Source organism: Pan troglodytes, chromosome 13 (assembly GCF_028858775.2).
Source record: "Pan troglodytes isolate AG18354 chromosome 13, NHGRI_mPanTro3-v2.0_pri, whole genome shotgun sequence".
Lineage (NCBI taxonomy): Eukaryota > Metazoa > Chordata > Mammalia > Primates > Hominidae > Pan > Pan troglodytes.
Genome location: NC_072411.2, coordinates 42,725,444 through 42,742,482, shown reverse-complemented (window position 1 = coordinate 42,742,482; position 17,039 = coordinate 42,725,444). Strand labels below are relative to the sequence as shown.

Sequence of the window (17,039 nt, the reverse complement as noted above, 5' to 3'; positions counted from 1 at the left end):
GCTGGTCTTGAACTCCCAACCTCAGGTGATCCACTCACCTTGGCCTCCCAAAGTGCTAGTATTACAGGCGTGAGCCACCGCGCCCTGCCAATATTTCACTTTTAAGTTATAATTATATTTCACTGGAAATATGTTTCTCTCTTCTGTTAAAAGGGCTATGTGCTTATTGTTTAGGAGTGTTTCAAAACACATTTGATTTTGTTAATTGTTCTTTTTTTGTCTTAAAAAGGCTAAAAAATCAACTTTTAGAATGCATATAGATTTAATTTGATCATAGAATACAGACATTCATTCTCAAAATGTAAAAATTTTAGCTTTTCAAGTTTCAGTTTTCATAAAACCGAAAAGGATACTTTTAGTCATCTACATTTATTAGCTAAATCAATTTTAAGATTACCTATTTAGATAATTACAACTACTGGAAAGGTCTAATGGAGCATTGTTTTATTAGGTACTGAAGTTGCTAAGATAGAAAAAGGGTAAAAATAAAAGATGAAGTTGTCCATAGGGAGTTAGCAAGATGGGAAGCATAGGTTAATTTTTATGGTCCAAAGGAAGAGAAAGGGTTACATGGTCATTGATTATGGAGAGTAGAACCTGGAGTCAGTCATGATTAGTGAAAAGGAAAAAAAATATGAAATCTCCTCTTCATTTTGTTGCAAGCTATAAATTAGTTTCAGTCTGGCTTCCATGAATTCAAAATTTCCTGAGTCTATCTCAAAAGATGTCCTGTGGTAGATGTAGGGGAAGAAAAATCATTTCTTCTATTCTCTTAGCTTCTGTGGCTGAGATCTGTGAATTAAACTGACAGAAGAAAGGTTAATAAGAGAAAAAGCATATGAATTTTCTTTGATGTTAATCTTTGCATGTACAAGGAGCCATTCATTGAAAAAAAAAAAGTAAAGACCTGAAGTAAAGACCCGAAGAAGAGGTTAGACCTGAAAGAGTGATATGCCCTTTTAACAAAGCATGAGAAATTGTGGAGACCTTACTAGACAAAGGAAAGGGGTTGGAGATTCTACAGGCTGTAAATTATGGGAAGATAAATGCATGCTGTAAATTAATGGAAGATAATGGTTATTTTGTAAGGTTTTGTTTGTGTGGATTCTTCTCGGTGCTTTCTTCTTCTCTGGTGATAAAGGTTTTTCTTTCAGGTCTGAGAGAGGGGGACACCTTTAAGAAGGGAAATTTATGCTCTGATATTCTTTAGATGGATGAGCTTTTCCTGTGTCTATTGTTTCTCAATTGCTTTCAACTCAGAATAATCCTATGTCAATGATGTATATTTTGGGATGGAAAGTTTTATATTGAGAATTAAAACCATAACAAGACATAAAGCTGAAAAGTTTTCTGCATAGGTGTTCAGGCTTGGGAGACTGCCCCAGTACATCATGTTAGAAATTCTAACAAGATTTCTGTTTGCAGAATCAGAAAGTCCTGAGTTATATCCATGTGAAAGAGAGTTATAGCCAATCTTTGTTATAAAACTTGAACTTTACTAGAAACCTGTGGTTGGCTCTGGAATTATTATAGTTAGTGAGGCTGATTAGGAATGGATAGAAGGATGAACAGAAGGAGAACTGGAAAACTGACACATCCATCACAAGATAGAGATGCTGGGTGGACTTGGGAATAGTGATTAATATATGAATTAGCGTCCCAATATTAGATCACTGCCAAGTAAGCTCTGTATAGGTGAAGGAGGCTGGGGATACTGAGGTTCCTAATTCTTGACCAGAGTTATTTCTGTTGTTAAAAGAAAAACTTCACCCAAGTTAATTTTAAGGGAGTTTAATTGAGCAATGAACGATTCACAAATTGGGCAGCCCCCAGAATCACAGCAGATTCAAAGAGACTCCAGTGCAGCCACGTGGTGGAAGAACATTTATAGACAAAAAAAGGGAAATGACATGCAGAAATTGGAAGTGAGGTACAGAATAGCTGGACTGGTTACAGATTGGCATTTGCCTTATTTGAACACAGTTTGAACACTCAGCAGTGTATGGATGTTTGAAATATGGCCACTGGGATTGGACAAGACTCAGCTATTGTTATAGGTGCATACTCGTAAATTAGGTTTTCAATCTTCTCTACCTGTGAAGTTAGGTTGCAGTTCGTCTACAGGGACTCATATATAGAATATGAAGTTCTTCTCAGGCCATATTTAGTTTGCTTTAACACTGTACTGAATGCCATTTTAAATTTAATTAAATATGTTTTATTTTAATTCATAGTCTAGGACTTCAAAGATTAGATGATATCAATTAACTTTGGTTACAAAACAAACCATTCCAGAATTCAGTGACTTAAAACAACTGCTTATTTATTCTACTATTTATGGGCTGACTATGTAGCTCTTCTCATCTGTGTTAGCTCTTCAAATTTCTGTAACCAGCTGGTGGGTCAGATGGTGCTGGATGATCAAGATGGCCTCTCTCATATGCCTGGCAGTTGGCAGACTATATGCTGAGTAACCAGGCCACAAGTCTGTAATTATCCAGTAGGATGCCTTGAGATGGTCTCAGCGTTCCACATGAGAACTGGCCCAGTATGTGAAGATATTTTATAAGTCTCTGCTTGCACAGCAACTGCTAATGTCTCACTGGCAAGTCACATGACCAAGTTCAGATTCAAGGATAGAGAAACAGACTCACTTACTGATTGGGAAGAGCTGAAAATGGGCTGCAAACATATATGGAGGGGAAGAATGTGTACCTTCTGCAATCCATGCAGTGGATAGGTTATTATCCTATTTCCAGAAGCTCCTAAATAATACATTAAACTATGGCCTCGCTTTGTAAAACTCATTTTCTTTTTTTTGTTTTATCTGTTATATTTCTTGAAAACCAATAGTAGATTATGATAATCACATGTGGTTTATCCATGAGCTATAAATCAATCTATATGTGATGGTGAAGAGATAAAATGAGATGGGAAAGGATTATTTAATAGGGAAAAGAAATAACAAAACTATAAAGGGGTCAATAGATTTAATGACATTGGGTTGATTCTGTTACCTTCAAGAGTATAAGTGTTTACATGTGTAGCTCAAATAATGCTGATTTTTTTTTTCTCACAAGTGTGTCATAATTAGTTGCTATGAAGCCACTTTAAATAACCCCATGTTTCTGTGTAAAAAAACAATTGGCTGATTTTTTTTTTATAGTTTTGACTTGAATGAGGTAAGTTGTAAGTGACAACTAAGGGAAAACAATCCATGATGTAGGATTAGAAGCAGCATTTTTCATAGGAAGTAATAAAAGACAGTGTACATATTATAACTTTCCTTGTGAGAGATTTATGGCAGGAAATGAGCAGATGAAATCAATATACTGTGAATTATAAATAGGTCTTTGAGGGGCTGGGTGATGAATTCAAAATTTCTAAGAAAACAGTAGATCACCTGTGGAAATGAGCAAGGACACAAGTGAATTCAGGGTTCCCCTTGAAAGATGATTATAATTTGCAGGAGTGAAGTTTCCTGTTATTGTTTGTAAAAGCAAAATATTTCAATTTTATATACCTACTAAAAGGTATATGAAAGTCTTGGGTTTTTAGACTTATATGCAAGAATAAACAAGCTTTACCAGAAATAAAGAAGTTTTATTTACATATTCAACCTACTATTGTGAGCTTTTCAGGATATCTGGTTAAAAATACTGAGAGAGAGAGAGAAAGAGTATATTAAAAGAACTTGTACTAAAAAAAAATCATGTGGATATCAGTTTCTCAGGACAGAAATCCATTTACAGATTTTTTTCTTAGTTGAGTTTTAATTACATAACTTTTAAGAGGGACATAATTAAAGATGAGATTATATGCCAAATCTTTTCCCAGTTAGCCTTATTTGCAACGCCTAGGATAGCATAGCATGTGGCTTAGATTGTCATTCTTGCCATATTCAATTGAATACTTTTAGCTGTCTAAACCTTATTAACTTTTTAAGATTTTTATAAAGTAGAATTTACAATGTATAGTCCTGTACTTCACTGATATGTAAAAGCACGTCAGGGACATGTAGAGAAACCTGTGTTACCCATTCCCTCCTGTAACTACATCCCATGATTCCTTTCCATTTCCTTGGGCAATTTAAGCCCAATGGTCTTCCTTCTACTTTTCCTCTTCTCTGAGAAATCTTTCTGGATGACTTTGGGTCTCATCACTCTATGTCACTGCTGTACCCAACGTCCTTGAACTTAGTGTTCCTTCTATTTGAGCAAAATCTGTTTACATCACATCTGGCCTACTCTATCATATCAGTTAGTCTCCTTTTTTCTTTACCTGCATCCTGTAATCATTATTCTGCATTTCTCACAACATACTTCATTTAATTCTGTGATGACCACATTCCATTTTTTTAAATACCAAACTTGGACCAAAAGATAAGGCATTTAGTGCTGTTCCTACCACTTTCCTATACTATAAAAGGTTACCTTCTATATTTCCTGTTTCTGACTCTACATATGCTGTTCCCATAGAAACTTCCTTCCTACCGATGGGCATATTTTCCTTCTTAGAGAGCTCAATCATTATAATGATTTATACTGAGACCTTCATTATTTATTATGTCACCAAGTCCAAATTTCCTAATTTACCTCATCACAAATGGACCAGTGTCCATTTATGAAACATTCCTATTGTATGTAAATGCCAACTCACAATTTACATACTGAAGTCATTTTCCCACCTCAAATTGGAACCCCTCCTATTTTCATTAATAAAAGTATTACTTTTCTTCCCAGTCAGGATCCAACCTCACTATTATTGTTATTTTATAATAATTATTATTATTTAAAATTTTTATTTTCACTCTCCCTTCTCCTGTATCCCCTGAGCCATTTATTCACTAAGTACTTTTCTTATCAATCTTCACCATTATAGGCCAGGTTTTCATTCATTTATTACTGAATGATTGCTAGCCTTCTATTTGCTTTCCCTGCCTTGAGTTTCTGGAGTTTTCTATATATCATGAACAACACTTAATTGAGTTAGTTCCTAAAACACTGACTTATATTTTCTGCATCTCAAATTGTAAAGCATTTACCTCCTCTCCAGATTTTACGTGATGTCCAACTAGTTAATCCATCTCACCACAAAGCTCCCTACTACCTTAAATCCACCCTGTCCTCTAGTCCTACTCACATCCTTTTTATCTTAAAAACATGTTCTTTCTTAACCACGTGTTTACTCCTGTAACTAATCTAGAATGGAAAGGACTTTATGGCCTTCCCAGTGGTCTATATTTTGGAGCATCTATAAAATTTAGTTCAAATCCCTTCACACCATTGAAGTTCAGTCTTTTTTGCACTGCAGCCCACAGTGATTTCCCTCTTTTAAAACTGTTCAGAACTTGTCATGTGTGCTGAATATCTTTATCACTTCCTTATTTGCTGCCTACTACATGCTTGCCTTTTGTTTTATTTTTATCTATAAGATCTCCCCAAAGATATGTTAAGTGGTTCTAGACAGGATCCATTGGATATAGTCTTTTCTGCACCTCTTCTAATCAAAAATAGAAGTTGTCGCTTGGTAGATAATTTTAAAAAGTGATTTTATTATGAATTCACTGTGTGTCAGCTATATAATTAAGTTTTAGGGGACTTGTCTGAAAGCTTCATTTGCAGAGCAAAAGCAATTCTTTGACTGATATTGTTTGTTTGGTTGAACAGAACTGTTCGTCAGGGAAGGGAATATGAACCTCTATGCGAAAGTTTTAACTACAGAATATTGGTTAAAAGCAAAGATTCTAGATTCAGGATCTTTGTCTAGATTGAACCCAGCCTGTCTTCTCCTGTTCACCAGTTACAAGCTGTGTCTTTAGGCAAATGATTCAACTTCTCCTTGCCTCAGTTTTCCCTTTTAGAAATAAGGATTATGTTAATAGCAATATTAGAAGCATGATAAGACTCAACAAGTTAATAAATGCTGGTTGGAACAAGGCCTAGGACTTAGTAATAAATTGGCACAAACAATTTTGAGTCTTTATCTTTATTTCTCTTTACTGATCCATTTTCTGAAAACTGTTCATAACTATAAATTAATAGAATCTAGCCAGCATGTAAAATGACAACCATAGCATACATATATTTTGAAGAACAGGTGTACTTGCTCTCTTCAATCTTTCAAATACTGTGAATGAAGAAAGTAGAGGGTCCCTCTCCTTAGGGAAATTAGGAGGACTTAGGATTCCAGAGTTCTCCACTCATCTCACAGTGTTTATTGAATATTTGCACATGACTGATACATGCTATGGACACTATAGGAGATTTTTTTAAATTACATGACAGAAGGGATGCATGCTTTAACAATAGAATATGCATGTATGAGTAGCAAAAATAAGGGGGTAGAGATGAAAAGACAATAGAAAGGGATATAATCAAGATGACAGAATATATTCCTATTGTTAGAAGCATTTGATTTTCCGAAGATCCAAACACTTCTCTGTCTCCAACCCCTCGCATCTTGGGCCCAGATTATAATTTACCTTAGCTAGCATGCCATTATAGAGACAATCAGAGCCTAAAAACTAAAAATATAAAAAGGGATGCTGGTAAATAAGTATGCATTAGAAATACAAGAATGTCTATATCATGTAATAAAGCACATTTTAATGTTTCTTTTGCCTCATCCCTTTTCAACCTTCAGAATAATAGAAATGTATATGTGTATGTGTATAGTGATAGCTAAAAACAAAAAGTATCTGTAATCTATGAATATCTGAAAATGGCAAAAACTTCTCTATTTTTGCTATATTCACAAAACTGGGATTCGGATGGGCTAGACGTTGTAAGATGAACTGGCAAGGCAGGTTATTTGATGGTGTCCTGCATGCTTAGGGTGACAGGATTGCTTAGGTCTGGAACAGCAAGTGTCTATGAAAATGCCTGTTGGTTTTACCTATTAGTCTGATAAATAATACAGAGAAATGAGATTAATTTAGTCACCATTCAAAAGACATCTACATTAACCATCTTTCTCTGCCAGCGTTAGAGAACAGAGTTCAATGAGAAGATGAACATTGATTTCAAAATTAATAAAAAAGAAACATAATTTTTTAAGTAATTTTTCACCCAGATGGCATGAGCCATGCATTTGTACATAGAAGCCGTATTCGGTAATTGATTAAATACCTCTCATGTAGCATGAGACATGTATTTATAACCTATTTTATAGATTCCATAATATTTTTCTCACTCTCTGATTTATCCCCATTGGTATTATTAAAATATATATTCAGAATGAAAGGGAGAAAATTTGAAAAGTAGCAACATTTTAGACTGATATTGGTATGTATTCGGTTGGTGCAAAAGTAATTGCGGGCTTTGCCATTGAAAGTAAAGGCGCGTCACGTAGCCCACAACATCCAAGGGGGCAAGCCGCGGGCAGCCGGGCATGGACCCCTCAGTCTGCCAGGGCCCAGGCGCAGGGGGCCGCGGAGCTATTTCGGGATCCGCTGCTGCCTAGCGCGTGGAAGGCATCCCCTAGCCCGGAGGCTGGCTTTGCTACAGCTGACCACTCCTGTCAGGAGAGAGAGACTGAGAAGGCTATGGATCGACTAGCCCGGGGAGCACAGAGCATCTCTAACGACAGTCCAGCCCGGAGTGAAGGCACCCATTCTGAAGATTTGCTGTAAATGCGGAGGACTCGGATGGAATACCTGGGAGCTGAGAGAAGGGACAAACTGTCCACCCAAGGAACAGCCTGGCAATCTTTTTAATGAAGACTGGGACTTGGAGTTGAAAGCAGATCAAGGGAATCCATATGATGCTGACGACATCCAGGGGAGCATTTCTCAAGATCTCAAACCTTGGGTCAGCTGTGCCCCAAAAGGAGACATGATCTATGACCCCAGGTGGCACTATCCACCTCAACTGATAACCCATTATTCCAAGATGGTCTTTGAAACAGGATAGTTTGATGATGCCAAAGATTGAGTGTGGAGTTTTCTGCCTTGTAGGTGGGTGGGCCTCCAGGTCAAGATCTCTTTTCCTGTGAAGGTGAAAAGTCATATCTGAGAAAACATTGCCAGTGATCCCTCATCTGGGATACACAGACCAGTGTTCAATAACCCTCCCATTGTTCTCCCCAGTCTGCTGTTCTTAATGGGCTCCTCCTTGGAATGTGTGTGTGTTCTTTGTAAATTAAGGTTTAAAAAAAAGAAGAAAGAAAAAGAAAGTAATGTCAAAGCCCGCAATTACTTTTGCATCAGCGTAGTCTGCCATTCTGAATAGGTATTAATGACAAAAGATTTATTTGTTTAAACTGCAGGAAGTGTAAAGCAAGGACTAAGTTTTCTACACGTACTCTAATGAAGGGTTTTCTTTCTGTGTAATTTGCATATATGAGGTACTCAGATTCAGATATAAGGAAGAATCAGGCTCATATTTTCTGAAATGTATATCTGAAGTAAACATTCTAAATCAGATTTATTACGTATCTACTCTGCTAAACAATTGCAGTGTATTGGTTGGGCCATTCTGTCTCTTGTCTCAGGTTAAACATCGAGTGTACTGTTTCCTTGCTTATATTTCACTTGGTTCACATGCTATATATTTCAGGTTCAGTTTAGCTCTTTCTTTCACCTACAAGGTGCAAACACACACACACACAAACACACGCAATACTCTCAAGCTAGAGAAAAGTGTGTCTTCCAGTTCCCACAAATGATTTGCACCTAACCTTATTACAATATTGTTATTTTTCTTTTATTTTTTTATGCCTTAATAGCTTCTCTGCTGTATAAGCACAGAAACTGTGCCTTGCTCATCAGTATACCTGCAGCCCAGCCCAAGACAAGTGTCCAGGACACTCTGTTGACTATTGTTCCAAATGCCTTTGGGACAGTCTGACCCTGGCCACAGAGTTCCTGGGACTTAATAAGTAATCAATGCATATTCATCAAAGGAAGGAATCATATGCTCTCTGAAAGTTGAGATTCTTGATCTCATGGAATGTACAAAGTAGGAGAGAAAATCTTAGCAGCAGAAATAACCGCAAGTTAGTGTGATACCAGTGTGGTACGAGTATAGACAGAATTATACAGCACATATAGTAAAGTGAAGTCTCCTCCAGCTGGGATGATGAAAGAAGCTTCACAGAGTAGATGGTCCTAAATGCCCATTCTGTCGCATTATAATGAACTCTGACAAATAACCATAAGGATGAAACACATAACTGTTTTACAGTTGTTAATACTTTAAGGTTATTAATATTTTCTGAAAATAATATTAAGACAACAAACATGCATCTTACATAAAAATCAACTGATGACAAATATGTTCTTAAAATAGAAGAGACTTCAGAATGTGGCATATAGTTACATCCACACATGCCTTTCTTGTTTCTCCCATTCATGAAATTTCTTAGGCATAGCACATGAATCTCATCTATATGACTGTTCACTTTATTTGGTGAGTGCACAGGAAGTACTCCTTTTTTTCTTTAGTGTTGAGTTCCATGAAAAAATAATTTATTTGGTAGTAAAGATAGAAACGTGATTTGAATCATCCCAACTAAAGATGAGCTTTGCTTAAACTTAGTATTTTTAATATCTATGATAGAGGAGAAAGAATCACAATTAGTTGCCAAGTAGTATAATATTTTTGCACAAAATACCATTGAAATCTGAAATTATTACCTCCCCATAGTCTTTTTTTTGTTAAATTATCATTTTTATTCTTATTTAATTCAATTTGCCAAATATTCATTTAGTATCTACCAAGAACAGTGTCAGCTTAGTCTCATTTAAGACAAATATTAAAAGCGCTATCATTTTATAAGTAATAGTATTCCTTGCACTCATCTCTTTAACAGAAGTACTCTGCATCAGGTTTAGAAATACATAGAAATGAGATTTATTTATTTTTTATTGACAATAATGGAGTGTTTCATTTCACTGATATGAAAGTATTATTTCTTAATATAAATGATTACTCTTTTGACTTTAGCTGTGAATGAATTAATAGATGATGCTCATTTATTTATTCCTTCTTTTCTCTTTATTTCATTTGTTCTGCAAATATTTACTGTGTATTTAATATATGCTAAGTGTTATGGGAATATGTGATTCAGTGTTTCTTCGGCACTCTTCATTTGGAAAGTCTGAAATAATGCAATTTATACATAATACTAGCAAAACATAGTCACATGGAAAACATCTGCTGTAAGCCATATTAAATTTTCCTTTGGTACCCATCATGAATGTGTTAACAACTTTGTTCAATAATGCTGACAGAGCTACTTTTAGGGAGTTTCATTTTCCTGTGACTTATACCCCACATTGCTTAGCTTTACAAATATATTTAATGCAGCAAACCATTTCACACAGCACTGCCTTTTAAGTCCCACAAAATCAATAGCGTAATTTGCATGATTGTGGGACTGTTAGTATTTTCTGTTAGAAAGTGTAAATCATATTTAAAGATATACAAATAATATTCACACTTTTTCTTGCCTATGGCATCACAAAATTAGGTTTTTAGAGGTTTGTCTTACTCATTTTGTGATGAGACCTGGGCCACATTAGCTCACTCCTCACAAACGTAATGTTCATTGACACCTAGAGATATGTGGTAAGCCTGTTAAGGTTAAAATATGGGCTTTGGGAATAGTGAGACTTAGATTTGAATCCAAGTGCATCACTCATGATGATGCAATGTTCTTAAGCTCTACTAAAATTAGGTGGAAAATAGCATCAATTAATGAGGATTAATGAAAAGAATGACAATGCTATGCTTACCACAGTGCCTGCCAGATAAACAGGTCCAACGGGCAGTCAGCAGTTATTTCATTGTAAAGGTAAAATAAATCTTAATTCAGTCTGAAGTAGCCACTGGAGAGAGTTTATTGCTCTTTTTGTTCCCATACTAATGTGGCCCACCCAGCCGCTTTTTCTCAAAGTCCAATAACAAGATGCAGACCAACTGGGAAAAAAGGGAGCTTATTTCTGCAACCCGCAAGAAGGTTGGGCCAACTTAAGACCAACTCAAAGTCACAAGTTTTTCTCCGGTGCACGTATACATTTAAAGCTCCATGCCTACGTGTGGGAGTGCATGGAGCTGTTTCAGCAGGAACCAACAGGAGTGTTTCATTTAATCTCTGTCTAATCTTTAGGGTCTGGGGTCTGGAAAGCTTTCTCTAGGGCCTTGGAAAGTTTCTTACTCTTAAGTGGGCCCTGGAACGAGGTTTATGTGTAAGAATGATTTTATTATTGGATCAGACGTAGGGTGTCCAATCTTTTGGGTTCCCTGGGCCACATTGGAAGAACTGTCTTAGGCCACACTTAAAATTTACTAACACTAACGATAGCTGATGATCAAAAAATAAATAAATTAATTAATTAATTAAATAAATAAATAAATAAGTAAATTAAATAAAAAGTAAATAAATAAATAAACAAACCTCATAAAAAGTTTACCAATTTGTGTTGGGTCGTATTCAGAGCCACCCTGGGCTGCATGTGGCCCACAGGCTGTGTGTTGGAGAAGCTTGCTTTAGGGTCTGAGAAAACCCAGGTGGGATCTTGGTGGGTTTGATTCCACATTCTAGCCCTTATGCTCAGGCACCAGTTTCTCCAGTTCTTCAATGTTTAACTTACGTATTTACCAAATTCATAATAAAGGGGTCGTTGAAACTGACTGCTCTGGCTCCTAACGGAAACCCGAGCTGCCACATTCTGACTAAGTTACAGTACGGAGGGGTTGATTTAATTTGTTCTTCCTTGATTCCCAAAACACTAAATGTACTCATTATGTTTTAACTTCATTCGCTACGTACTAGTAAAAAACAATGAATATTAGTATTTAAATGTACATCATTAGTTCATTAATGTACATTAGTTCATTGAAATTTCAGAATGATAAAGATGTTAAGAAGAGGAAAGTATAAAACCTGCTCTAGAAATAATTCCACTTTGGCGTTGACCAGACAGATGAACAGAAACTTAAGGGCTTTTAAAAAAAAATTGTTATGAGCTGAATTATAGTCCCCTAAATTGATATATGGAAGTTCTAGTTCTCAGTACCTCCGCACGTGAGTGTATGTGGAAATAGGGCCTTTAGCAAGGTAATTAAGGTAAAATGAGGTCATAATGGGTGGACTCTAATCTAATATGACTAGTATCCTTCTAATAGCAGCAAATTAGGACACAGGCAACACAGACCCAGGGAGAACCCTGTGAGGGCACAAGAAGGCAGCCCTCTGCAAGAAAAAGAGAGAGGCCTGGCCGGACGTGGTGGCTCATGCCTGTAGTCCCAGCACTTTGGGAGGCAGAGGCAGGTGGATCAACAGAGGTCAGGAGTTCAAGACCAGCCTGGCCACCATGGTGAAACCCTGTCTCTACAAAAACATGAAAATTAGCAGGGCATGATGGCAGGTGCCTGTAATCCCAGCTACTCAGGAGGCTGAGGCAGGCGAATCGCTTGAACATGGGAGATGGAGGTTGCAGTGAGCCAAGACTATGCCATTGCACTCCAGCCCGGGCGACAGAGAGAGACTCCATTCCCCCACAACCAAAAAAAAAAAAAAAAAAAAAAGGGAGATTGAAGCCTCAGAAGAAATCACACTTGCCAACACCTTGGTTTTAGATTTGCAGCCTTCAGAACTGTGAGGAAGTACATTTTTGTTGCGTAAGCAACCCCATCGCTGGTATTTTGTTATGGCTGCCCTGACAAACTAATGCAATATTCAAAGGCTGAAACCAGTGAATTATTTTTAGAGGAAAATATGTAGGTTGAATTGGCATTAAGTTATATGTAGAATACATCCATTTGCTTACTTAAAGGGGAAAAAATGCCTTGTCCAGTCTTTAATGCTAATATGTTCTGAGGTTTTAAAAGCATTAAAATCTGTACTGATTTTGAAAGTCTCACAGATAAGAAATGAAAACTACAACCTAAACATGGAATTTAAGAACATGAATCTTTCTAACAAATATCTCCTAAAATTACTCTTACATTTTATTAGCTTCTTATTCCAAAGGAAAGATATTTTATGAGAGAAAAAGCACACAAACACACAGATTTACATATATAATCCCGTAATTTCCTTCACCATGATCTTAAAACGCCTTTCATACCTGTCCACATCATTCTTCATGAATGTCTTTTTTGTTTCTTATAGGCAAAAAATAGAGGTATTCAGTAAATTGCCTCACTTCCACTTGCAGAATTAATTGGGTTCTTTGGAGTATCATGATTAAGAATCTAGACTCTAAAATAAGATTCCCTGGGTTCAAATTGTGGCTCTGCTTTTTACTATTTGTGCAACCTCTGCAAATTATTAAGCACTGCATGTCCTAGTTTCCTCATCTGTAAAGTAGGATTAATGTTACCCATCACAACATAGCAATGCATAGAACAGTGCCACTCATTCTCCTTCATGTGTGTATGTGTATTCAATTAATGTTGGCTTTTTTTTTTTTTTTTTTTTTTTTTTGAGACAGAGTTTTGCTCTAGTTGCCCAGACTGGAGTGCAATAGCACGATCTCGGCTCACTGCAACCTCCACCTCCTGGGTTCTGGCGATTCTCCTGCCTCAGCCTCCCGAGTAGCTGGGATTACAGGTGCCTGTCACCAAGCCCGGCTCGTTTTTTTTGTATTTTTAGTAGAGACGGGGTTTCACCATGTTGACCAGGCTGATCTCGAACCACTGACCTCAGGTGTTCCACCCACATTGGCCTCCCAAAGTGCTGGGATTACAGGTGTGAGCTACTGTCCCTGGCCTAATGTTGGCTATTACCTTTGTGTATACCCATTTTCATCTACTTCCATTTTTTCAGTCATTGAGAAACGGTCCTTTCAAATCTAAACCTTATTCCTATGCTGTTGAAACCATTGTGCATGTTTTTTTTTCTCTCTCTCTGTTCAGTAAGCCTCCTCCTAAAGCTACAAAAATGCTCATTTCTCCTCTATACTAAAAAATAAAACTATAAACAAATTGCTCTCTTTCGTGGATCCCATTGTCCTCTCCACCTTTCCTATTGCCACCAAGGTTGAACAAGTAATCTATACCCACTGACTCTTTTCACTCTTTAAATCACTGCCATCTTTCACAAGCTCCCTCATTGCTCTGAAAACAGACTCAGATGACTCTGTGGTTGACAAAGACAATGACCTCATTTCTGTTGAAATTGTTGACTACTCTCTACATCTGAAGACATATTTCTCCTTGCAATCCTCTGACACAGTTTCATCCTGGTTCTGCTCCTGATTCTCAGACTACTCTTGTATAAATGCCATTGCTAATCTCTATTGACAACACTGCTTTTCTTCCCTAAGAAGTGGCAGTATTGTATGACTGTTTTCTATTTATCAAAAATAAATTGCAATGATTGTTCATTTGTTTTTGGCACATTGATATTTTGATATGAAAAACATGTTTTGAAAAACTAGAGAGTTAAAATGTTGTTTGCTGTATCTCTATTGTTTATGATAGTATTTGTTATATAATAGGTACACAATAAATATTTGTACATAGTTTGATTTATTTTTTTCCTGTGAACTTTCACATCTTAAAATCTTTACAAGCAAAGAGAAATGTCCTATAATACAAGGGAGTAAGTCATTTATTGATGGATATCTGGAACTGTAAGTTAAACAGAAATCTATCTATACTTTTTAAATAGTATTAGCTAAAATTATTTTCAAGAATCCAAATCTCATATACATAAGACTCAATTTCTCCTCCTGTTCTTAATCTGAAATGACTGTGTCTATTTAAATTAAAAAAGTCAAACTTGTAATGAAAGCAGCAAATTATTTTGTGAAGAGAAGTTATCAAACTGCTTACCTTTATGATTGCATGCCTTGCAGTCTTATGGGATAATCTGTTGGAAGGCAATAAACAATAATTAATGGGGTGATTTAAAAAAAAAGTATTCTAAAGCATTGGCTTTAAATTTTTGAATGAACAGTCAAATTTTAACAACGGGATTATCCAAGAAATATCTCTTATTTTTAAATCATGTGGTTTTGAAACCTATGGATTGAAGGTATTTTTCCTGTATTAATAAGAGAAATAAGCACTGTTATCTTATTTATTTTACCCAGAGCATATTTATTATATAATTACATGCTGTAGGAAGCAAATTGTACTCCTACGCTTTTATCTGACATAAATTAGCTAGGTCAAGAAAATTTTTTATACTTGTGAACTCTGGAATAACTCCTCCCCAGGAATGTTCCAGGAACACTGGCTATTGCTTATGTGAAAATAAGTACTTAGTTTTATATTTAATACAGTTTTCTTATCAAAAGCCTTTTAAATTTATTGTAGTAATTCTAAATTTCCTCATGACATTTTTCACAGCTTGACATAAAAAGATCAGATTCTCTGTATTTTTTTCTTACATCAGTAATGCTAACTTGTATCAGAGACACTGAAACATTTAGGTAGCAATTGATAATGAGAGCAGAATACGGCCTCATGTTTACCTAATTTTAAGTAACATTTTAAGGCAATTACAATATATGTATATATATATGTGTATGCACACACACACATACACACATCTATTTATCTCTCTGTCTATATTATTTTATAGACACAGGGTCTTGCTTTGTTGCCCAGGCTGGAGTGCAGAGGTGCAATCATAGTGCACTGCAACCTCAAACTCCTGGGCTAAAGCAATTCTTTCTCCTCAGCTTCCTGAGTAGCTGGAACTACAGGAGCACCACCACAATCAGCTATTTTTTTGTTTTTTTAACTTTTGTAGAGGCAAAATCTCACTATGTTGCCCAGACTAAAATATTTTATTAAAATATGTGTTAATTAAAGACTATTTGGTAACTTTCAGCACATTAAGAACAGTATGAAATAAATATAATTCAATTTAAAATGTTATAACTTAATCAAATGTATTTTATAGAGGCAATGCTTATTTTTAATTTGTAGTCACATTTTAGTTGAATTATTCACTTATTCTTTTTGGCATAAATTAACTTAAAATGCATGTTTGGCAAATGGGTGCAACTTTATTTCTTAGCACTCTACTGTTAACTCTGTCTAAGTGTGCTGGTCAGTTTTATATGTCAACTTAACTAGGCTTTAGTCAGTTCTTCAATAAAATGCTAACCTAAACAGTGTTGCAAAGGTATTTGTAGATATGATCAAGTCACAGTCAGATGATTTTAAATAAGGGAAATTGTCCTGGATTAGATAATCTGGATGGGCTCAATGATATTACAGGGTTCCTATAACAAGGAGACACATGAGTCAAAAGGCAGTGAGAAAAGGTGACATGATGATAAAAGCAGAGATTAGAATGAAGTGGCCACAAGCCAAATAATACCAGCAGCCTCTAGAAGCTGTAAGATACAAACAGCAGATTCTCTCCCAGAGTCTCTAGAAGGAAGCAGCTCTGCTGACATCTTGATTGTGAGACTGAACCTCTTGAACTGTGAGATGATTTGTGTTATATAAAACCACTAAGTAATTTGTTACAACAGCATCAAGCAACAAATAGGAATTTTGTATCCTGGAATTGAAGTGCTGCTATAATAAATGTCTACGAAAAGAGTCAAACTATTCAAAATATTTAATCTCTATTAAAGAGGTTTATCCTGAGCCAAACGTGAGTGACCATGGTCAGAGGCACAGTCTCAGGAGGTCCTGAGAACACGTGCCCAAGGTGTTTGGGTTATAGCGTGGTTTTATACATTTTAGGGAGACATAAGACATCAATCAACACATGTGAGACATACATTGCTTCAGTTGGGAAAGGCAAGACAACTCAAACAGGGGAGTCCTAGGTCATAGGTGGATTCAAAGAATTTCTGATTGGCAATTTGTTGAAAGAGTTCAATTGTTATCTAAAGATCTGGATTCAGTAGAAAGGAGTGTCTGGGTTAAGAAAAGGGGTTGTGGAGACCAGGGTTCTTATTATGTAGATGGAGTCTCATAGATGGCCGCCCTTAGAGATAATAGATAGCAAATATGTCCTATTCAGACCTTTAAAAGGTGTTTGACTCTCAGTAAATGTCTTTGAGATTAGGAGGGCCTGAATGGAGAAAGAGCTGGTTATGTTATTAGAGGTTTACAGGA

At 36.2% G+C, this 17,039-nt stretch overlaps 1 protein-coding gene and 1 pseudogene across 1 annotated transcript in view; both read left to right on the top strand.

Moving 5' to 3' along the window:
- LRP1B (LDL receptor related protein 1B) overlaps window positions 1-17,039 on the top strand; it is a 1,946,873-nt gene that overhangs the window by 1,489,226 nt on the left and 440,608 nt on the right. The gene's annotated exons all lie outside the window — the stretch shown is intronic.
- On the top strand, window positions 7,196-7,934 carry LOC107973638 (coordinator of PRMT5 and differentiation stimulator-like; annotated as a pseudogene).